The following is a 25,372-nucleotide window of genomic DNA, read 5'->3' as shown; positions in this document are numbered from 1 at the left end:
CAAGGTACTTCGTTTTGTTAGTATTTATTACCAGACCTCGTTTGGTACAAAATGATTGGAAATTGTCCAAAAGTCTCTGGAGTCCCATTGGGGTTTTGGAGATTAAAAGCGTATCATCCGCGAAGAGGAGGGTCGGTATGCGTTCGCCAGCCAGGGATGGCTCGTCAGAATGATGTTTGAGGAGATGCTCAACCACCCCATTGATGTAGAGAGAGAAAAGGGTGGGAGCCAGAACACATCCCTGGCGGACTCCTCTCTCGACCGGAATACTGCCCGTTTTCTCCCCTCCAGGGCCCCACCTGACCTGGGCAAAGCTGTCATGGTGTAGTCTGACTAATAGGGATAGTAGATAATGTGGCAGCCCCATGTCAGCAAGTACTTTCCATAATAGGTCCCTAGGTACAAGGTCAAAGGCAGTCTTTAAATCGATAAACGCGAGATAAAGACTGCCCTTGCCTATAACCACAACCTTCCAATATACCATCATGAGCCTGAATGCCTGCTCAATCGTTCCAGTACCCACTCTAAAACCTGCCTGGAAGTCGGAAAGGATTTTATTTTCTTCTACCCAATTTAGGATTCTAAGTAACAGGACTTTGCCGACAACTTTTTGGCTGGTATCTAACAAGCTGATTGGCCTATAGTTAGATGGGTCATCCCTCGAACCTTTCTTATGGAAGGGGACCACCTCCGCCCCTTTCCACGATGAGGGAATAAGGGCACCCCTACAGATGGCAACAAGAAGGGAGTGGATCAATTTGCCCCATTTGGTGCTATCGGATTTTAGCAGGTCCCCGGGAATCCCATCAGGTCCGGCCGCTTTTTGTGGAATGATAGAGCTTATTGCGTATTCCACTTCCTTTAGCGTAAAATCAAAGTCAGTGGGGCAGAGTGCATAGTTTGTGGTAGGCAGGGATATAGCAGACCCTCTCCCGTTGGAGCCGTCATGGCAGGAGTAGAGTTTGGAGAAGTGGTCCTCCCACACCTGGCTTGAGATGTTACAGGTTAGCAGATCACTGTCTGGTCTGTTACGTGCCCTTACAGAGTCCCAAAAATATTTAGAGTCTTTTTTCAGGCTGGCTTCTTTAAGGGTTAACCAGTAGGCATCTTCCCACTCCCTTTTGGCCAACCACAAGACCTTTTTATATTCCCTTCTAGCTATTTGAATTGATAAGGGGGACTTCCCTTTAACTGCCTCAATTAGACATGTCTTGGCCTTTCTGCATGATGCAGAATACCAGTCGTGTCTGCCTTTGGGTTTGGTTAGAGGTTTGGTTTTCCCTATAATCCCTTTTACCCAGAAAAGGTCCCCTATAGTTTTTATGGCTACTTCGTAGATAGTTGTTACCTTATCTGCTGCCATAAATAAATCTATGGAGCTGATTACATCTTGTGTGCCATTAATCACCTCTTCAATAGTGGACAATTTATTAGTATTACACAAGATCTTATTCCACTTAAGGCGTCTTCCACAAGAGGAGACAGTAATCTCCTGTGGACAGCTCGGTGGTGCTAGCGGCGCTCTGGTAGACCAAGAATTCATTAGGGTTAGGGAAAGTGAGTTATGATCACTCTCTATGGTAGGAATAACAACCATATCGATGACCGAACTCCAGATCCCCCGGTCCAGCAGAATATAGTCTATCCTTATGGAGTGACCAACTCTGTTGAACGTTGGGGCACCCATCTGATCAGAACGTGTGCGGCCATTGGCTGCTCTTAATCCAAACTCTAATGTAAGTGCGTTAAGCTGTATTGCACTGCGAGTCCAGCGCTTAATGGGTGGGATAGAGAGGATGGGAATACCCCACCTACTGTCCTCTTCTCCTAAATCGGGTATTCCTTCTAGGGGGAGTGGCTCATATGTGCAGTTGAAATCTCCTGCTATTATGATATGGCCAGGTTCGTTATGGTCCCCTAATTGGGCCTCAAGTTCCGCTACTGTTGGTGAGATGCACCCATTTTTAGAGCCTCTAACGTAGACATCGTAGAGATCTACAAGTAGTCCCCCACGTTGGCCCGATAGAGAGATACCAAGGATGTCTGGGTTTCCTGCCTTTTTTATGGTTATCCGACAGTTGAGCAAAATGCTTACCCAGATGATAAGCCCCCCTGATGGCCGCCCCTTCCCTGCCTTAGGTTTTACAGCTGGTGTATAAAATGTGACAAACCCGACACGGTGCAGTGGCTCAGTGATCCAGGTCTCTTGGAATACACAAATCTTGTGGGCGTCAATCAGGACGTTCCACTCCGGGAGGCCTAATTTCCTAGAGATCCCCGCAAGGTTCCAACTAAGAATTTTTATCTCGCCATGTGTTGGATCGCCGTCGGGGATGGTAATAATTTTAGAATTTGGTGGGTCTACACTGTCCCTAGTAAATATGTGGGCAAGTGGTATTAGGGGTGCCTCTGTTGGGGATTCGGAACACATAGGGAGAGATGTGGCTGGCGGAACATCCTCCATATCGTTATCGGTGATAGTGAGATTTATATCTGGACCTTCCATGAAGTTAAGTCAGTCTACCTCATCTAGCACACAGTATCTATTTGGATGAGCGAATTGTGAATACGAGGGGTCGAAAGAAGGGGGCAAGTCCTGCCATGGCTGTTGCCAATGATGGTTAGCGAATTGTGGAGGCTGAAGGGGTTGCTGCCACTGCTGAGCAGCCTGATATAGGGGTGGTAGATGTTGAAAAGGTTGTTGCCACTGAAGACTAGCATGATGTGGGAATAAAGATGGGAATTGTGGTGGTTGTTGCCAGTGTTTAGTGGTATGTTGCGGGGGATACACAGACCCTCTGTTAGTTGGAAAAGTAGGCCGATGGGGATTTAGTCATATGCCCTGTAATCATTACGCTTTCGACAGCTCCACAAAAATGCAGGAAAGATAGCGTGCTACATTGTCCGTATTACTCTGAAAGTCAAACCAAAAATCACAGAGACCCAAAAAAAACATACAACCCAAAAAAGGGGGGGAAGACTGTATAGATTTTAAGCGACATAAAGCACCATATGAAAAAAAAAACATGAACAAACTCTACAAAGCCAAATGCCTGCACTTACATGTGAAAGGGGAAGGACATTTAAATTTCAACGCAAGGTTTCACACTCCAAGAAACTTCACACTATACATGGCTCCATCTTATCTGTACATCCAAACCCACTTTTACTTTGATTCTTTGTTCTCTGCCAAGCACCTTGAGTCCATTTTATTACCTTTGGATCTATTTAAACTCTGCAGCACTGAAGTAACGTTTGTAAGTATATGCGCGCAGAGACAACATTCGCAGGAGATACAGCGGACAACTACATTGGACGTAAGTGCACTTCTCGGCCATTCCGAATTAAACAACCTGCATGTTCTTAATGTTAATTTCCAAATTAACCTTTCTCTGATACTGTACTGCTGGATCAGTTCTTTAAAGGGCATTTTCGGTACACAATGGCGGGCAAAAATAAACCAATGCAGTTACATTTCTATTTTACTGTCTTCTACATTTAGCTGCTAAAGAGAAAAAACTTTATTTATGGCAATTTCAATGGGAATTGTCTTGTTAAGTTGGGGGGAAGGAATTGCACACCTTCCAAAAATATAGCCCCACACATTCAGTTTGTACTTCAGGGCCCATCAAACACATTTTTGACGCTTCACATGCATTTTACAGCCGCAAAACCAGGGATACTTTTAACGCGGTATCTTCATAATAGGCACCATACTTTGTAGGGCGCTTCGAAATAATTGTAGTACATGGTAGTTAGTCACAGGAACAATGCAACTATTTGCTTAGGCAGTATGTACAGGTACTTAATTAAGCATCAAAATGCCATTATTTTACTCCGTACGTACCTTGCAAACATACACAATACAAAATCTACGAAACCATTAACAATGATTTATTTATACTTTAGAAAATTCAGATTGGCCGAGCAGAGATTTTACAACAAAGAAATCGCTACAGGGGACAATCAGAAAAACACAACACGTCTGGTAAGTTCCGTTAAAAGTATACATTTTTTACAACTTTTAAGAACTGTTGTCCTACTGTGCTTCACGCACCTTAAACACACAACGCATGGCGACATTAAAATCATCCATTACTTTATCTGGAAGGAAAAACAAAGATGCAAAACTGGGGGGAATAGACTACAGCGCTAAATTAAACATAACTACACCCTACCTTGCACAACTCCACTTCCAAGTCTTTACACCTTTCGCCACTATCGCCAGAAAAATTTAAGACAACTGTCCTCCCTGAACAAACTACTTTAAGGCACTGTTAACTCGAAATCAACGCGTCGTAAAACACTTTCACAAACCGCTTAGTACACACAACATGGGAATTAATCATCCTCCGTGCTTACCCTCCGTTAAAACCTTCACTCCCTTACCTCATCTGATTCAACGCTGCACAATACCTTTTGCGCAGCCTCATCGCCTTTAACCTTCCAGCGCAATCACTTTTTCAGGCGGCCGCGCAGGCATCACTAGTGTGGTTTCATTTTGTTTGTTTTAATTTACATTGCTGGCGGCTCCCTTCAAGCGCGATCAGTTTCAGTATTTCCAGCTCCCGCACATCACTAGCGTGTTTCTAAAGCTGATGACGGTTTGGTTCTCTTCTTTCAAGCTTCCTGCGTCGCGCCCCTCCTTCGCTCGTCTTCCTTCTCAGCCCTGCCTTGTTTTCACGGCCGTCCATACACCTCGGGGTCTCTCTGCTGTGGTAAAAAAAAAATTACTCTGCGTTCAGTATCAGGAACGTTTCAGAGGACTCTATCTTGCGACTCAAAGCTAAAAGGACACAGACGCGCTACACACGTTAGTAGGCTATAAATAAAAGATATTACTTCTATAGCACTGAAAATGGTCTATACACCCGTACTGAGAGCGCTGATACTATTATGATCGTATTTATGTTTCGTTAAGACTTACATCAGGCCTGCTTCGTGTTAAGTGTAAGGGTTTTTGATAAGTTTAAGTGAGCTTAATTTATCACGGAACACGGGGGGAGGGTCACAAAACGGGTTCAGGGGTACTTAGACCTCAGACACCCTGCTCTGTTAGACTTCGGGAGGGGTATCTGACAGGGGTGCGGGGGTGTGCGGGTCAGAGGTGGGGCCCCATATTTACCATCTCGCAGATGGGCTCGGTTAGAACAGCCTTAGAGGTTTTCGGAACATCTGATTGCACATCAGGCTGGGTAATGTACACGTCTTGGAAATCTGTGTGTAATCAGGCCGCGTGTGCCGACTCAAACTTTCATCCTCCTGGGGACAATACAAGTGAGTAGCATTTGAGGCGGATGATACTTACGCGTCTGTTTTAAATGTAGGCAGGTCATTTCCGATCGGACTGTGAAAACTGTATATTGAGTGTTTGCAAGTTTTGAATTCTTCACCTCAGGAAATAAAAGCGTATGTACGTACACACATGTGCGTGTTTGTAGAATCTCTAATATACGGAGAAACACATAACTATCTCCATACCTTATGTACTGCCTGTAGGAAGGTGGAATCTAACGGTCAAAACGCACCTGAGCAACATGGCGCCGCGCGCGGAAGGCGAGGAGTGACGTCAGTAACCGGCTCGGAGCAGCGCTGCGCGGAGCTTCACTAGATCCGAAGCACCGGGGCCGCAGAGGGGCCAAGATGGCGGAGAGCGAGCCGCAGATTGTCTAATGACATCCTACTTGGCCAAAGGACAGCGGACCTACCTACAGGCAGAACCGGGCAGCACACGGGACACCGACGCTGTTTGTTCCCCTCGCCGCCACTCTCCTTCGTTGGCCGCAGCTGGGGGGAACTGCAGCTCCCGCCATCCTCTGCTCCAAACCGGACTTCCTGCCGGACACCAGCGCGCCCGGAGGCGCTATTTAAACAGAGGCTCCCTCCGCGCCGCGGGACGCGCGCGGGCTGAGCCCGGGCAGAGGGCGGGCCGTCCGGGGCAGGAGGAGGCAGGGCAGGGCCACGTCTCTGTCATATGAGTCCTGGGGTCCGTGTGTCCCCTCCTCCACATCTGGTGTTACCCCTTCCTCAAGGTACTGTGCTGTCTTCGTGGGGCCTTCTGCCACGCCCGTAGCGTACTTTGTCTATTTACAACTTGTGTGTTTGGTCTAGGGACATAATGGGCAAAAGGAAAATGACGGATGCCAATGGCAGCTTGGCCAAAAGAAACAAGGCTCGAAAACCTAGTAAAAAATCTATTCCATCTACAACTTTATTACGCATCGAATCCTTAGTTGATGACTGTACTACGATTCTAGATCCTGACCTAGCTACTACTCCTTTGTCTCCGTTGTCTCTAAGTAATCCTCGCCCAGGTCTTGTTACCATCCCTCAAATGTTTAGTAAAAAAACTGCCCCAATCCCATCAATGTAACAGCCCAGGACAGCGTCCAGAGCCACTCTGCTATTCCTGGAGCAACTATAGAAGTTTTAAGCCCTTGCGCCCCTGTGGATAACCTGGTACCTCTTGAACCCACCGTCATTGTCTGTAAAAATCGTTTTGAGGTATTATCTGACCTGGGTAATGATCCTGTAGAATGTTTCGACACTACTTCTAGTTTATCTATACCAGTTGTTGCAGATTTTTCCGGCGATGGAGTTTTTGCTCCTGGACCATCTCCGCAACTGGATAGTCACTCACGGGAGGTAGTGGTAGATACAGATCCAGCGCCAGGAAGCTTGAAATTAGCGATCTCAAAGCATTAGTTAAGGAATTATTATCAATAGCCAAAAGACCCTCCATGCAGCCCCTGCAACTACCAAATGTTCCAACTAGTAATGCCCATCACCCACATTTATCAATAACTCCTCTTCTCACTATTACTGATTCTTGTGTATCCACATTTCCCCAACCGCCAGTGCCACCTCCACAAGCCAGATCAAATTCTATATCACCCACTAGAGCTGGGACTAACCCACCTACTCTCAATAAAAGAATGAACTCAATGTTGCATCATAATGTTACATCCGACCAGGCTCATCTTCCTCTAAAATCTTCAGCCCTCGATTCGCCCTACCAATCCCTCGTAGCGCAAAATCCTAGGGTTAATTCTCAGCCTATTGTCCATATGGTGGGTGTTCCCAAGAGTGATAGGTATGAGAGCGAAGAATCCTTAAAGAACAAAGTTACCCATTGGATTCGCTACACCAGAGGCTGTCGATCTCTTATTAGAGATGATCTCCTAAGGGCTCGCAGATTAAGATCTAATAATTCTCCAACGGACACGATTGAGCTGACCTTAACTAACCACTATCTAGCTGATGGCCTCATTGCACTTGAGTACAGATCTTCCTCCCCTGACTCGTCTTCCATCCAGTTTAGACATCCTTCTACACCGAGTCATGTCCCTGTGGGGTGGAGAGGTGGGTTGCCCTACCAAAGGCTTGAGGGCAAATCAACATTGGGACAAATTGATTGACTAACAACTGTGCCCTATACACCACTAATTTCTACCGAAGCAATTCAAGCTGCTCCCACTCTCAATTGTAGATTGACCCCCGAAACATTGTCCTCTATTACTTCCTATGGGGTTAGGGGGGATGGTGTTTCAACACGGGTTGTTCCAATGTCGAGTTCACTGGACTCAGTTACTCCTCCTTCCCTAGTACCAAATATGACCCATAAAATTATCTCTTGGAACATTGCGGGTCTGAAAGCTAAACTCCCACTCCCAGATTGGAATAATTTTATTGCCACCTTCGACCTCTGTATATTCCAAGAGACCTGGAGCACTACACCCTTATTTAAATCTGGTTTCTCTTGCCATTGCGTTCCTGCGGTCTCTACTGGCCGCGGCCGCCCCTCGGGGGGCCTTATAATATGGATTAATGTCGCCCTTTCCTGCAGAGTTAGACATGTACGTAGTCCATCTCCGGACGTGCTGCACTTAACCTTGAGTGGGTTGAATGGGGGGCCTACTATCGAGCTTTTTAACATCTATGTTAGGGGTACTCAAGGAGGATCTAAGTCCCCTATCGTCACCATCCTAGAAGAGGAACTTTCCTCCTGCCCCCCGAATTCACTCACACTGGTTGCCGGAGACCTAAATTGTACCTTTGAACCTCTTGCTTCCGAAGATATCTTGGAAGTTGCAGAGGAAGATAGTAGGTGGGGTATACCCTCCCTCACCGTCCCCCCAGTAACGAGATGGTTACCAGTGATAATTCAACTGAATGCTCTGGTTATGGAATATGGGCTGAGAGCTGCTAATGGTCGACTTCCTTCCGACCTCCATGCAGCATCCACCTTTAATAGAATTTCCAGCCCATCACGAATCGATTATATCCTAATCGATCGAAGACTCTGGCACTATGCAGTGGATATGGTTATTCTCCCTACCATCGACAGTGACCACAATCCCCTGTGCCTGACTCTAAAGAGCTTATGGACCCCCGATCAACCAACCTCTGACTATCGTCCGACACTGCTTACAAGGGATGTCATTCCATCTAATTGTAAAAGATATCTCAAATGGCCTAAAATTGTAGTAGACAAACAAAAATTGTCCTCTATAAAAGAAATACTGCTATTAAAAACTGCTGAACTTAGGCAAGCATGTGAAGACACTAATGAGAAATCAAGGGCCGTGTCCATCCACGCAGACACCATTGAGTCAATTGGGTCTCTTTTCATATCCCTCTCCTCTAACAACTCCCACAAACATAAAACACCTGGTTCTTGGTTCAATCCCGAGTGCAGATCCAGCAGGAAAATGCTTGCAACCGCTATTAAATCTAAGGATTGCACTCTAATTAAAAATGCTAGGTCTGCTTATAGGAAGGTTGTAGCCAACGCAAAGTGCACATGGGAAGAATCTCATTGGCTGGCTTTAAAAAACGCTAGCCTAGCAAAGGATGGGACCACATTTTGGAATCTTTGTAGATACTCCCAAGGTCAAGAACCTGATATAATTCCTAATCATATTACCAATCATGAATGGTTTACCCATTTTTCGAAACTTTATTCGGATGACAACACGCAATGTACCAGTGCTTCTTCTCTTATTATCCCCACAGACCTAACCCCGCCTAACAATGATTCCTTTACTGAAATAGAAGTTATGTCGGCCATCAACAGATTGGTCCCAGCTAAAGCTGCGGGCCCAGATGGCCTGCCTGGAGACTTGTTCCGCTCCGACCCCAAATCTTGGGCTGTGTATTTTACCATCTTACTTAACGCCTTTCTCAAGGGGCTTCCCATCCCCGAGTCATGGAGGGGGGCGGAGGTTATACCAATATTTAAGAAGGGCTCCAGGGAGGACCCTGCTAACTACCGACCTATAAGCCTTATTGACGTCAGTCAGAAGGTGGTTGGCAGGGTTCTGCTGGAGCGAATTCTACTGTGGGTCACTGACAATGATATTCTGTCACACTATCAAGCTGGGTTCAGGCCATTTACGAGCACAATCGACCAGGTCTTTAGGCTCCTACTGTTATATTGGAAAACTGTACTGATTGGTAGGGGCAATCTCCATCTAGCCTTTATCGATCTGAAGTCGGCCTTCGACCTGGTCCCTCGTGATCGCCTATGGTCTGTCCTCCTTGACTTGGGTCTTCCGCCCTATATCCTCGACCTCCTGGTACGTCTCCACGAGGGGAACTTTGCCAGGGTGAGATGGGGTAGCCAGGCCCAGAGAACTGACAAGATCCCAGTCAATAGAGGAGTCCGCCAGGGCTGTGTACTAGCGCCCACTCTTTTTTCTCTTTTTGTGAATGGAGTGGTGAAATTCCTGCTAGAAGTCCCGGCGGACGCTCCTGTTTTGGCGGGGGAAAAAGTCCCCACTCTTTTATTCGCGGACGATACCCTGCTGATTTCCAAGACACCAGCAGGGTTACAGAAGCTTTTAGACAGATTTCACTTGTTTTGCTCAATGAGAGGACTGGTCATTAACACATCAAAAACTAAGCTCCTCTCTTTTAAATCTCGCAAATCACCCAGTGTATCCATCATGTCTGATGGAGTCCCCCTAGAATATGTCAAATTATTTGACTATCTAGGTATTAGGATCTCCGACACACTGAGCTGGAAGCCCCACATTCACAAAATGCTGCTTAATCATAAACGAGCCACGGGGGTAATTGCCAAAGAACATCGCTCCTCGAGGAGCAAGCCAATCACTCCCGCACTAATGATTTACCGAACTCTAAGGGTTTGAAAACACAGAAGAACTTACTCTGTCCGAGAATTTTTTTTTAAGAGAATTAGCTTCAATGCCAAGGGGTACTCCTTTGAAACCTTTCTTTAGTGACCTGGGTAGGCTCTCGTTTAAAGATATTGTTAGGCTATGCCCTCTGTTATTTTGGGCTCGCCTATGGCGCACCCCGGAGCTAGCCAAATATACTGAGGGTTTGAGAGAAATTATGAATACAGCTGGTTCCCAAAAAATAAGCTGGCTTCGTAATATTAAAAAATCTCTTATCCAGCTCGGTTTAAATGATCTTTGGGAGCACGGAGCTCCTGTTAGCAGGGTGGATCTCAAAAAAGCATATTGGGCCTGGATTGATAATCAGGATCTTGGTAGCTCAAGCCATGGAAGACTAACTGAAGCTTTCTACACCTTCAAGCAGACAGTTAACTTTGAGCCTTTCCTTGAGTTTATACAAAAACCTAGGGACAGATCACTGTACTTTCAATTCAGACTTGAGATCCTCCCTACTCGTGAATTTACCAGTAAATGGAAGCCTCCCTACCAGACCCTTGCCACTTGCCCGATATGTTCTGAAAAAGTAGAAAGTACAGCCCACATTATGTTTGAATGCCCAGCGTACAGTAACCCGAGAAAAAGATGGCTAGCCCCTGCCTGCCGTCTCCTGGGCATTTCGAACTACCGTGTCGCCCTACGTATTCTTCGCTCTGACACAAGTTTGGTGCTAGTCTGTGCTGTGGCCAAATTTCTGGGCTGGTTCTGGATCATCAGAAGCAAACTTAATAGTTGCACCAGATGACATAATTAACTGTTTTTCTTATATACGTCTCTTTTAATTGTATCTTTTAACTTTATTTTAAATCGTATTTTTAGGATGTCTCTTTTTAAATCAGCCACTAAGCTATTATCATGATCTGCTGTAAAATGTGTTCCCTAATGAACTTCTACTTTTACTATGATTTTTTGTATATGCTTTTATGATAATTCTTATCGAAATAAAGCTTTTTGACTGACTGACTGACTATATGGTTGCCCCCACTTTTTTCCTGGTGTTTGAATGGTTTTTGACTAGTCTGGCTGGGATCCTGCTATCCAGGACCCCAGCCTATCTGCTTACTCCCTTAAATGATTGGTGTGCATATTAGATGCACTAGTGATTGGATACTGTGGTACCTTATCAGCCCCTAGTATATGGTACCTTAGGTACCTAGGGCATTGGTACTTCACAGGCCTACCAGGGGCTGCAGCATGTATTATGCCACCCCTGGGAAGCACTCACAATCTGACACCACAGGCCTGCTACTGCAGCCTGTGTGAGGTAGTGTTAGCACTCCTCACTGAGGTATAGGTTCCTATATCTCACCATACACACACATATAAACCTATCAGTCACCCCTATGGTAGGCCCTATCAATCCCAAGGGCAGGGTGTATGGCTTACTATGTGAGGGGGTGCTCCTGCCTGAGCAGGGCCCCTCTGCAGCTGGCAGAGTCTATTCTCTGCTACTGTTTGTGGATGTGGTTAAACCATATACTCTTAAGTGCATCATAACCTCGCGGTAAATGCTAACTTTGGAATGACTGCATCAAAACATGTCGTGTTTGGTGTCAAACAACTTGGAATCCTACCCCCACACCAGTAACTGGTGTTGGAGTAGGATCCCGCCCTTCTAGAGGGGACGACATGTACACCCTGTACTACACGGTAGAAATCATCTAGAGCCCTGGCATCACAAAATGGATGCCACCAGCACAGACACCGGGCTGCCCTCCTGCTGCTGACCGAAACTCGCAGTGGAGGGAGCTCAACAAAGGGTTTCCTGTCACAGGGAGGTGTCACCACCTCCCAGACAGGATTTAGTGTATTGGAGCTGGGTGGGTGCACTCTTAGAGTGCTTTGAAGTCCTGCACTGGGGGAGCAGTAGGCTCCTCTGTGCATATGCCAGCTCAAACCGGTTCAGGGGCTGCCTGCCCCTGTCCTGGCGTGAAACTGGACAAAGGGAAGTGGGTGTAACCACCCACTACCCTGGCCCTCCTAGAGGAATGGCCATAGAGCTAGTCCCTCCCATCTTATCAGTATAAGATACCACACATTGCCAATGCAATTTAGATTACACCTGGACGACGCTCAAGAAGAAGAATCCTGGCCCTTCAACTCTCTACTACCTTTAGAAGACCGAAGGATCTCCCTTGGAGTCAAGGAGTGACTCCCCTGCTTGGCAGGCACCTAAAGGACTGAACAACGGTTGCAAACTTTACCGCTCCCGCCAGAGCCCGAAGTCCCTGCGTCCCCTGAAGCTGATTTCCTGACCTCTCGTCGGCCATTTTGAGTCCCCAGCCGAACTGTGGCGTCTGGACCCCACGAGTGACGAGGTACAGCAATACCAGGGAACCGTGCACTAATTTCGAGTGCAAGCCCTGAACGACAAGCTACAAACTTGTGCTTTGGACCACTTAATGTCCAAGTCCCTAGCAGGTCTGGAACCAAAGAACAGCGGCCTACCTCGTCCCGAGTGACCGTGGGCTGTTGCTGAAGTTTCCCTGCAAAGGCGTCTTCGCGGTTGCTTGCCCGTTGGCTGGTAGCCCCTATGAAGACTTTCTGAACTACTTCAAGGGTTCGCCTGGTTGCCCTGGGCCTGCCCTCACTTACCCTTGCTGGGTAAGTCCATCGGACCTTGCTGGTCTGAACCATCCAAGATCTTCATTCCACACGAGACTTGCGGTTGCCAAGGTTTGTTGGCTCCGATCCGAGTGCCGACACCGCCATCAGCTGCAGACGTCGTGGGACCCTCCAAATCCAGCTGCTGGTCTTCCTCGATCTCTCCTGGACCACGTGGGCGAAGAGACAAAACACCATCAGCGACGTGAACAGGCTCGGCAGTTGTGGTCATCTATCCTGAAGGCCACTGGTCGCTGGCAAGGGACTCTGAACTCTGTCCCCTCAATTTCTAGGTCGCCTGCAACTCCAATCCATCATTGGATTTCCACGGACACTTCACCCGACGACACAAGCAGCAAGAACACCTCGGATCCCATTGAAAGCAGCATCGCGACCCGACACCAAAGGACACCTCTGCACCCGGCTTCCCTGGGTGAGGTAACTCTGGCATTACGGTGCCCAAGTGCGCATTGGCTATCGAAGTACTTACCCTGTAAGTTGTTTGCTTGTTGTCCATTCCGAAGTGCCCTAGAACTGTAAAATACAAACCGCGACATTTGCCATTGAAACGCATTGAAACCCGCGTGTGTGTTTAGACACTGCACGCGTCCTCTGTGGGCTGATTACTTACCTGTAAACACTGCAGCAGTGAAGCCCCAGCGATTCCCAAGGCCCTAGGCCTCTTACTTTTGCAAGTCGAGTTTGTTATACCACTATTTTAGTATATGGTCTGGTACGCCCCTAGGGCTACAGCCATATTTGTGCTTAATTTATTGAGAACTGTTGATCTTATTAATGTTTACCTGGCTCTAATCTCATAAAGAGATTAGTAGAGTATATTTAGAAATAAATACATATATATTTGATAAATATACCTGTGTGGTGTCTTTTCATTTGGTAATTCAAGAGATTATAAGGTGAAACAAGCTGCTTTACATTCCTCAGAGACTTAGCCTGAAGGCTGCTCTCCACAGCTACCACTAGGATAGCTTTCTTTAAAAGGTTGTCTTTAAACCTATCTACCAAGAGTCGAATTGGACTGGTGCAAGGTGGCCACTATAACTAGTGACCAGCATATGCCAGGCCAACTTCTCACACTGCCACTGGATGTATAGCTAGTTTACTAACTGTCAGATGTGGCTCCAATACAAGCGAACTATGATCCCGGCTAACTCGCTTGACCAAACTGTGTGATCCTTGGAAAATCGCGGTCGCATTTGCTTGCAATTCTAAATAAACTAACTCGGCGACTTTCTTTGAGTAAGACAATTCATTGTAAGAGCAACAGAGCTCAGTGGTTCGCATCTAATTTAATCGCGTTTTAGGAGGACGGAAGTCTAGCACACAGAATGAAAGAAACAACAGTATGCAAGCTGTGTGTGTTTTTAAAATGAACTCTGCAAAGCATCTAAATACCCCAAGTGTATGTTTCTTTACAGCAAGCTGACTCGCTGTAACATTGGCACGCATTTACATACTCATGCTAGTAACTCGGCATGAAGCAAATTTCGCGCATTCATTATCAATGGACGATGCGGCATAAGGGTTGCTGACTTTGGCAATGGTGGGAGCAGGTTCGAGTCTGACATTGGCTCAACATCCCGTGATTATGGGCAAATCACTTACTCTCCCCATGCCTACCAAAAATGAACGTGTCCTTGTGTAAGGTTACTGGTGATTATGTGAAGCCAGGGCTTTAAGTGGGGCGGGTCTTGCCGGGGCTCAGCACCGTCCGTTCTAAAAGGTAGGTGCCGAGATGGGTCCCTATCGGGCTGTCAATTTTCGCACTCACCCTCCCTGAACAGATACAGCTTAATTCTGCGTCAGTGCCACTGCTCACTGCCTCTAAGATAATTTCTAAGAGACTCGTTATAGTTCTTTCACAGTCTCATAATTTGAAAATGGAAGGATGTTCAATATTCTGTATGCAACAAAGCCATATTTGATGCTTATTTATCTTCGGCTCTCTTTCTTGTTATGCCTACCACCGCACCCAAACTTTCTCCACCCTAGTATTCATTTACACAGACCCCGTGCCTCCCATGCCTGCCGCAGGCCTCCGGTACCAGGACCACCGTCCAGCCCGACCCAGGATGCTGGCTGTTGCTGCTGATCAGACTTCCCCTTCACACAACTCCACTTCCAAGTCTTTACACCTTTCGCCACGATCGCCACAAAAAATTAAAACAACTGTCCTCCCTGAACAAACTACTTTAAGGCACAGTTAACTGCAAATCAACGCGTCGTTAAACACTTTCACAAACCGCTTACTACACACAACACGGGAATTAATCATCCTCCGTGCTTACCCTCCGTTAAAACCTTCACTCCCTTACCTCATCTGATTCAACGCTACACAATACCTTTTGCGCAGCCTCATCGCCTTTAACCTTCCAGCGCAATCACTTTTTCAGGCGGCCGCGCAGGCATCACTAGTGTGGTTTCATTTTGTTTGTTTTAATTTACATTGCTGGCGGCTTCCTTCAAGCGCGATCAGTTTCAGTATTTCCATCTCCCGCACATCACTAGCGTGTTTCTAAAGCTGATGACGGTTTGGTTCTCTTCTCACAAGCTTCCCGCGTCGCGCCCCTCCTTCGCTCGTCTTCCTTCTCAGCCCTGTCTTGTTTTCACGGCCGTCCATACTCCTCGGGGTCTCTCTGATGTAGTAAACAATAATTACTCTGCGTTCACTATCAGGCACGTTTCAAAGGACTCTATCTTGCGACTCAAAGTTAAAAGTGCACACACGTGCTACACACGTTAGTAGGCTATAAATCAAAGATATTACTTCTATAGCACTGAAAATGGTCTATACACCCATACTGAGAGCGCTGATACTATTATGATCGTATTTATGTTTCGTTAAGACTTACATCAGGCCTGCTTCGTGTTAAGTGCAAGGGTTTTTAATAAGTTTAAGTGAGCTTAATTTATCATGGAACACGGGGGGAGGGTCACAAAACGGGTTCAGGGGTACTTCGACCTCAGACACCCTGCTCTGTTAGACTTCATGCCTACCAAAAATGAACGTGTCCTTGTGTAAGGTTACTGGTGCTTATGTGAAGCCAGGGCTTTAAGTGGGGCGGGTCTTGCCGGGGCTCAGCACCATCAGTTCTAAAAGGTAGGTGCCGAGATGGGTCCCTATCGGGCTGTCAATTTTCGCACTCACCCTCCATGAACAGATAAAGCTTAATTCTGCGGCAGTGCCACTGCTCACTGCCTCTAAGATAACTTCTAAGAGACTCGTTATAGTTCTTTCACAGTCTCATAATTTGAAAATGGAAGCATGATCAATATTCTGTATGCAACAAAGCCATACTTGATGCTTATTTATCTTCTGCTCTCTTTCTTGTTATGCCTACCGCCGCACCCAAACTTCCTCCACCCTAGTTTTCATTTACACAGACCCCGTGCCTCCCATGCCTGCCGCAGGCCTCCGGTACCAGGACCACCGTCCAGCCCGACCCAGGATGCTGGCTGTTGCTGCTGATCAGACGTCCCCTTCACGCCTCAGTCCCTGACTCTTCCCCACACTTGCATGTCCAGCAGAGCAGGGAGGGGCCCATGGGGCGAAAATCTTCCGGGCTGAAACAGACACTACATTCTATGTCAGATTGTCCGGGCATGTGCGTCCTCACTCACAAGTACACTTTTCAAAGCACTCGATTCTAAAGTCCGTATCCAACACCCTGCAGCATGGGGCTAAACTGACCACACCCGCTTAGTAGAGCGGCTAAAATTGTGGCTCCGTGAATGTGAACTCTCCCTGTTTAGATGAGTCTGTGTTTTTAAGGTAACACATTTTTAACACAGTTTCTTAATGCTAAAAATGATGCATGGAGAAAATCTACCAGTACTTTGCTATAGGTCTATAATTTAAGTATATACTCCGCATAGCTGCCAAGTCTCTTAGGTCCAGTCCAGGTCTTTTGTTTTGAATTCTGGGACTTATAGTATGGAATACACAAGACTACCAGTCCCATAATTCAAAGGAAAACAAGCGTTGGCATAGCCAATAGGTCTTGCCTTTGGGACCTTATCAGTATTTAGTTAAGCAGTCGAATATCCTTGGCGCAACAACAACTATTGCATTGCTAAACACTTAAAAGGTCCCAAAAGCAAGACCTATTGGCAATGCTCTACCACTCTTCTACACCTTTACCCCTCTTATACCCCTGTGCCACTGCAAGTAGCAAACACAGTATGTCACAACACTCACTCTGCACCACCACAGCATCAGTCTGTACCACAACAGCATTACTCAGCACTAACACAGCATCACTAAGGGCTACCACAACATCACCCAGCGACGCCACAGCATAACTGAGCACCAACACAGCATCACTTAACAGCATGAACAGTTCACACAAAAACTAAATTTTTTGGGGTACAAAAACACTTACACGTACAAACACCCCCCCAAAAAATGCACTTCATAACTAATGGATTTTTATTAGGTATCAACAACACAGTTGCATCTTATTAATGTTTTTCTTCACATTTCTTTACAGAGTGTTTGCTGGGAAAATACACAACCAAACACAAAGGTAGGCACATTCATTAATACTTACCAAACGCTTAATATTATTTGTAGTATTTGCGTGGAAAACATCTATTTCACCACAGGGGTAATAGCCAGATTTGATCTACACTACTTACTACATAACACCAATATATAGAATATGCATAAGATTTTACAGGCTGGTTATCATCAAGGTAATGAGAAATTTGATAGCAAGTCACAAGGCAAACAATGTCTACCAAATAGTACTTTTGCAATTTTACATAGTGTTTATAAACCGGTTATTACATGGAATTCAAATGATCTACACTATATTATGGACCTTGGAGATGCTTTATATAGAGAAATGCATTCCATTAACAAAGAAACACTTATGCATCCTGATGATTTACCTAAATATATAGAACACAATAACAACATTTATTCAATCACGCTAAGGGAACCTTATTATGGTAACATTCTACAACGTTTTGATAGTTTATATCCTGGTTTTAGAACAGCATTAGGATTAACAATCAATAGGCATTGTGGCATACTACTTTGTACTTGATTCACATAGCAGGGACAACCAAGGCATGCCTCAACCAAATGGGACGTGCATTACTATTGAAATACAAAGCTTGGAAGGAGTAATCAACTACATTATAAAACTTGCACACTGTATTAAAGTTCCATCTGAGGAATTTGTGGCATTTGAATTAACTCCAATAGATATATGTCCCATTATGAAGAGATCACTACAAAAGGCAGTTAGGAAAAACACAAAAAAACCGGTTTGGACCCGAAAAAAATACTTTATGTACATAAAACAGGAAAACAATTACACCAAAGAAAACATACTTTAATAAGTTCTTCTCCAGATATAGCAATCATGCAAAATAAAAAAAATGCCAATTGCATTGATTATTCACATTTTTCGGCTACTTTAGGTTCCACAGTACAAGCAAATAAGCAAAATGAACATATTACAAATATAGAGGTGCAATTAGTGTAAAAAAAAAAAGAAGAAAAAGAGGGCCTATTCATTCTGCAAAAGATTGAGGGGCAAGCAAAAGAAGGTGTGTGGAACCTAACATACACAATGTAGTCATGATCGATAAAACAAGGGAAAAAAAACACAAACTGTTAGGAGAATAATTGATAATTTCCATAAAGTAATAGTCGATGGACCAGAGTACATTTGTACAATTTGCAATCAATTATGGCATAAACAGTCTTTATTAAATACACAAACTATTTGCACACTGGAAATATTTGTACGATGTAATGTTAGTAGCAACAAAACAAACTATATTTGTAGAACTTGCTATGCTTACATTCTTAAAGATAAAATACCACCAAGTTCTTTCTTAAACGGGATGAAGTTCCCAAATGTACCAACGCTATTACACTTACATAATTTGGAAGAAAGATTAGTTTCTCCTAGAATTCCTTTCCTTCAAATTCGATCTTTAGCAAGGGGATTCCAAAAATCATTATCAGGTGCAGTTGTAAATGCCCCTGCCGATGTTATGACAACTATTACTGTTTTACCAAGGCAAATTAATGACACCATGACAATTCTGGTGAAATTAAAAAGGAAGTTAGCTTACACACACATTTTGAAAATAATAGACCAAATGTTGTAAAACAAGCAGCTATATGGCTTGCAAACAATAGTGCCATGTTTAATGAATATGGAATCATTATTAATCCAGATTGGGAGTATATACCACCAGAAACAAACGCGGATAGTGAAACATCTGAAACAGATAATTGTTCAGATACTTCAGACAACAAAGAAGCAGGAAATTTAGATTCTATGTTAGAAAACGAAGCAATTACCACTGATCATGTTAATATCTTAAGTTTAGCACCAGCAGAACATAACACACCAAGAGGTTTATACGAAGACAAAGATTCCGAATTTTTTGCTTTTCCAACAATTTTTTGTGGTGAACGAAGACCTAGCAATAAAGATAGACATGTACCTGTACATTATAGTACCATTTGTCAATGGGAATTAAGAAGTTGTGATTGAAGAGTAGCTAAATCGATAACAAATGTTTTCTTTAAACTAAAAAAATTCCATATTAAACAAATCCAAGGTAAAATTAACATTCCATTACGGAAACATTTTACCGGTGGGAAACGGATTACTGATAAAGACATTAAATATAATTTGGGGGATATCCTACAGTATAATGAAGGTTACAAAATATTAAAGACTATACGCAGTTCTCCACCATATTGGGAAAGTTGCAAAAAGGATCTCTTTGCCATGATCAGGCAACTTGGGATACCAACTTTTTTTCTAACGTTATCTGCAGCAGAAACTAAATGGCACCATTTAATTAATATACCATTAAGAGTTGCAAAACTACCAGAATGCAGAGAAGAAGAGTTTATAAAGATGCCTTGGGAAACAAAGTGTAAATTAATACAAAAAGATCCAATTACATGTGCACGGCATTTTGACTATCAAGTTCGTACATTATTTAATTGTGTTTTAATGCATAGAAGTAATCCCATTGGGAAAGTAGTGGACTACTTCTACAGAGTAGAATTTCAACAAAGAGGTTCACCACATATACATGCATTACTATGGATTGAAGATGCTCCAATATACGGTGTGGCAAACGTAGAGGAAGTAATTAGCTTCATTGATCAGCATGTCACATGTAGTAAGTCACGAGAGCCACAATTACAGGATTTGATTTCTCTACAAATGCATGGTTACACCAAAAACTGTAGAAGGAAAAGCAAAAGAACATGCAAATATCAATATCCTAAATATCCAATGTCAGACACAATAGTACTAGAATCTTTACCACATAACGAAACAGATAAACAATGGAAAGAAAATATCAAAGTTATCCATGAAGCTATGATTAGTCCTAATTTTACTGCGTTAACTTTTAATGATTTCTTAGACGTGATAAAAATGGATAATAAGCAATATATTAATAGTATATGGTCAATACTGGAAGAGACAACAATTTTTCTAAAGAGAACACCAGGAGAATGTTTTATAAATAACTATAATTGTACTATTTTGGAGTCTTGGAGAGCAAACATTGACTTACAGTTTATATTAGATGCTTATGCTTGTGCTGTATACATTATTTCATATATCAGTAAATCACAAAAGGAATAAGCAAACTCATTGCACAAGCTGCAAAAGAAGTAAATTGCAATACTAATGTAAAGGAACAACTTAAACACATAGGGAACAAATTTCTAAAGCTTATCTCATTCTTCAAATACCATTAAGGAAATGTTCACGCTCATTTGTATTTATTAATACTAGCCCTCCTGAGAAAAGAACTTATTTAATGAGAGATATCGAGACTATCAATGCTTTGCCAGATACATCCATTGACATCCAATGTGAGAATATTATAGTGAAATACTGCAAACGGCCTAACATTTTAGAGGAATGTACATTAGCAGACTACGCTTCACATTATAATTATACTCCTACAAGAAAAATTTTAAGAGAGAAAAATGACAGTGAAAATTTGCTCATGGAGACAAATTTTTACAGTTCAGATGAAGAAGAAATAGAAATAGAAAACAGAAAATATGAAGCTGAAAATATACACATAGGCACAAAATATACCTTGAAGAAGCGCACACGTAGTAAAATTATACGTTACTGCAGATTTAACAAAAACAATGACCCAGAAAATTATTATAGAGAAATATTAATGCTTCACTATCCATGGAGGGACGAAAGTAAAATAATATTAAATAGCAACACATACTATGAAAGGTATGTACAAGTTAAAAACATTGTAGATATGCAACTAAAAAAGTATACTACTAATCATGGGGAGATTACAAACATTAATGCTGAAAGCAATAATGAAACACTATTAACACCTCCTGTCTCACCAGTTACAAAACCTTCGCCGGAAGATTACAATGATGCTAACATTAACGAACAGGCAATTAGATATGACATGTCATTAGATTTCGGTATTAGAAGCATTATTTAAGAACAAAGCATGACAAATTCTATTTTAACAGATGAAAATTACTATGATCTTATGCATAAGTTAAGCGAGGAACAATTAAATTTTATTTACCATCATTTGCACTTGTTGAAAACTAGTGACACTCCATGCTATACTTTTTGCACAGGAGGAGCAGGAGTTAGGAAAAGCTTTTTAATCACTGCATTATATCAAACATTAGTACGTTATTATAATACAAAAGCTGGTGAGAATCCAGACAATATTTATATATTGCTTACAGCTCCAACAGGCAAAGCAGCACATAATATTAATGGAAAAACACTGCATAGCACTTTCAAAATACCTGTCTCACAAAGTATGCATTATAAACTACTAACTCATGAACATAGATCTGCTCTGCAAAATCAAATGATGCATGTTAAAGTACTAATTATAGATGAAATTTCCATGGTCGGGAAAAATATGTTCAATTTCGTGCATAACAGGCTACAAGAAATAAAATCTTCAAATCAACAGTTTGGAGGTATTTCCGTTTTAGCTATTGGAGACTTTTATCAACTAAAACCAGTTGGACAGCTATATTTTTGAGGAAGGGAAACATTCATATAGTCCTTTAAGTACTAACTTATGGGTAAAACATTTTAAATTATTTGAACTTACAAAAATAATGCGTCAGAAGGATGACATTCAATTTGCAGAATTACTAAACAGATTAAGAGAGGGGAAACATACTGAAAAAGATATTTCTGATATAAGGCTGCGATAAATACAACCAAATCCCAGCCTTAGCAAAATAATACCATATATAATGTCAACTAATCGAGAAGTGAATGAGATCAACAATAACATTTTACAACAACATAGCCAGCTATATCCAGTTTTCACAACAATAGCTAAAGATACCGTCAGTTCAGATCTAGCAGAAAAAGTGAAACAAACTATACTTATACAATTACCAAAAGATCCTAGCAAAACAATGGGACTTGCACACAAGTTACACATAGCTTTAAAGCTACGCTATGATTTAACTTGTAATGTTGATGTTAATGATGGCTTAACAAATGGAGCTTCAGGTTTAGTAGAGTTAGTTGAAGTCATTAATAATACTCCATTCCTTGTATGGGTAGCATTTGATAATAACAGTGTTGGTAAAATGACACACGAAGCTAATAAACACTTATATCATTCACTAATATTGCATACATGGACACCAGTACATCCTATAGCAAGAAATTTCCAATATACTAAAAAGTTTATCACTATTATACGCAAACAATTTCCATTACGACAAGCATCAGCAAGAACTATCCATAGGACACAAGGAGAAACTATAGAACCACTGTATATACACTTTAATAACAGTACAATTCATCATCTCCATTATGTAGCTTTAAGCAGAGCAAAATCAATAGAAAACATATATATTCGTAATTTTAAGGAGGAAAAAATTATAGTGCATCCAAAAGTTAATTTAGAAATGGAAAGATTAAGAACACAGATGCCAATAGAAATTTCTGTACCACAATTACACAACCACAATGCACATATTAATATTATCACACACAATATACGGTCACTTCCGAAAATTTTTAGATCTATGTTATCCGATACTAACATGTTACGAGCAGACATCATTTGTTTGACTGAAATAAACACTACGAGAAAGGCAACGCACTTATATTTTTTAATAGAACATTATCAACATATGATATTTGATAAGTTCCATACAAAAATACAAACCATGGTATGATACTTTACTACAAACGGGATCATTTTATTCTGCCTATTTATGAAACACAACAAGGGATTGACATTCTACATTTCACATTGCATATAAATAATTACGATTACCTACTGGTAATCATATACAAACCACCACATGTATTAATACAATCACTATTGCAGGCAATTTTAAAAGTAACAAACTTTTACCAAAACTACAAATACATCATTATGGGTGATTTTAACGTCGATTTAAAAAATAACAGTACTGCCACTAATGAACTTCTTCAGTTCTTTAACCAAAAATTAGGATGCATACAAGTCATAGACAGTTACACAACGAACTACCAAACTTTATTAGACCACATATACACAAGTGAAATACTACAAGACTATGGGACATTAGAATCTTATTACAGCGATCATAAGGCTTTATGGGTATCAATTTGATATGCTACTAACTTTCCTATCATTTCAGATGCTGACTATTCACGAAATTATTAATAAGCCAGCAGAAGACAACAAACCTTATCAGAAACCAATCAGAGTCAACGTTATAAAGTGCTCAGAAAAAACATATTACAAAAATGCAAAACAAGAAAACAAAGTCCTGTTTCATTTGGCATTAGCTGATGCAACTGGACAGATCAAAGCTACATGTTATCAAGGGGAAATGCACAATCAAATTAAAGAAAACAATGGACTCCTAATACGCAATTTCTTAATAAGGAACAATTCAATACTCATAACCAAACAAACGAAAATAACACAATTTAATGCAATGCCTATATCTGACTTTATAGTCAAACAAGCAGAACAAATCTTGCAACCAGCAGCACCACCACCATCACCTATAAAGGCGGTAAAAGAAGCACGCTTAAAAAGCCTTATGACTGTTTGCGGAACTATTGCAGAAGTAAGTATAAAACACACTTGACATTAATATGCCTCTAACTCCATATTCCTCTACTAACAATTAACCCAAAAACATCAAGCCATACATCATCAGCATACATAGCCAAAAGTCTATCCCTTCAAAAGTTAGACTATAACACTTACTATGTAAAACTATTCTATTAACTTAATACAAATACATCTAATTTAAAGATTTGCTCTATTATGCTCACTCTATACCACAATTTGTTTACATGCTATATATCTTTCACTCAAAAATAAAAACTGTCCGTGAAGAGCAAGTACTAACTCTATCAATCAAAAACTTCTGTACAGCTAACACTCTAACATTAAATCAATCATTAGGAAAAAACACTAACAAATTCGTACATTGCATAAATAACTAACTATTAGGGGCCGATTCCGATCCTGGAGAAATATTCCCCGTACGAATCGTATCCGGATTTTTTTTACGTACGAATCGTACAAGTCCCGTACAAACTGGCAAGTACGATTCGTATGTAAAAAACTCCATACGAATCGCATTGGGAATATACCCCGACACGTCCTCGGGTCGGGAAAAGTGTCCGACACGCCCCCGGACGGTTTTACGTACGACTCGGTAAACCGACGTCCGAACGCGCAAGTACGATCCGTCCCGTCCGTCCGAATCCACAACCGTATGGTAAAAACACAGTACGGAGCGAACCTCCATAGCAACCATGGAGACGTCCAAACATGTGCCCGCATACGCGCCGAACACCCCCCATGTACGCGCCGTACCCCCAGCCCCCCATGTCCGCGCCGTACCCCCAGCCCCCCCGTGTATGTCCGCGATGTACCCGCAGCCCACCCGTGTATGTCTGCGACGTACCCCCACCCCACCCCCGTATGTACGGTGCGGACCCTCACCCCACCCCCGCATGTACGGTGCGGACCCCCACCCCACCCCCGCATGTACGGTGCGAACCCCCACCCCCGTATGTACGGTGCAGACCCCCACCCCACACCCGTATGTACGGTGCGAACCCCCACCCCCGTATGTACGGTGCGGACCCCCAGCGAGTAGCGCTGGGGCTCCGCACCGTACATACGGGGGTGGGGTGGGGGTCCGCACCGTACATATGGGTGTGGGGTGGGGGTCTGCACCGTACATACGGGGTGGGGGTTCGCACCGTACATGCGGGGGTGGGGTGGGGGTCCGGACCGTACATACGGGTGTGGGGCGGGGGTCTGCACCGTACATACGGGGGTGGGAGTTAGCACCGTACATGCGGGGTGGGGTGGGGGTCCGCACCGTACATACGGGGGTGGGGGTTCGCACCGGACCTACACGGGTGGGGTGCGGGTACGTCGCGGACATACGGGGGGGCTGGGGGTACGTCGCGGACATACGGGGGGCTGGGGGTACGTCGCGGACATACGGGGGGGCTGGGGGTACGTCACGGACATACGGGGAGGGGCTGGGTGGG

The sequence above is a fragment of the Triturus cristatus genome, chromosome 1_1, assembly GCF_964204655.1.
Source record: "Triturus cristatus chromosome 1_1, aTriCri1.1, whole genome shotgun sequence".
Classification (NCBI taxonomy): Eukaryota; Metazoa; Chordata; class Amphibia; order Caudata; family Salamandridae; genus Triturus; species Triturus cristatus.
Note: the sequence above shows the minus strand (reverse complement) of the source record.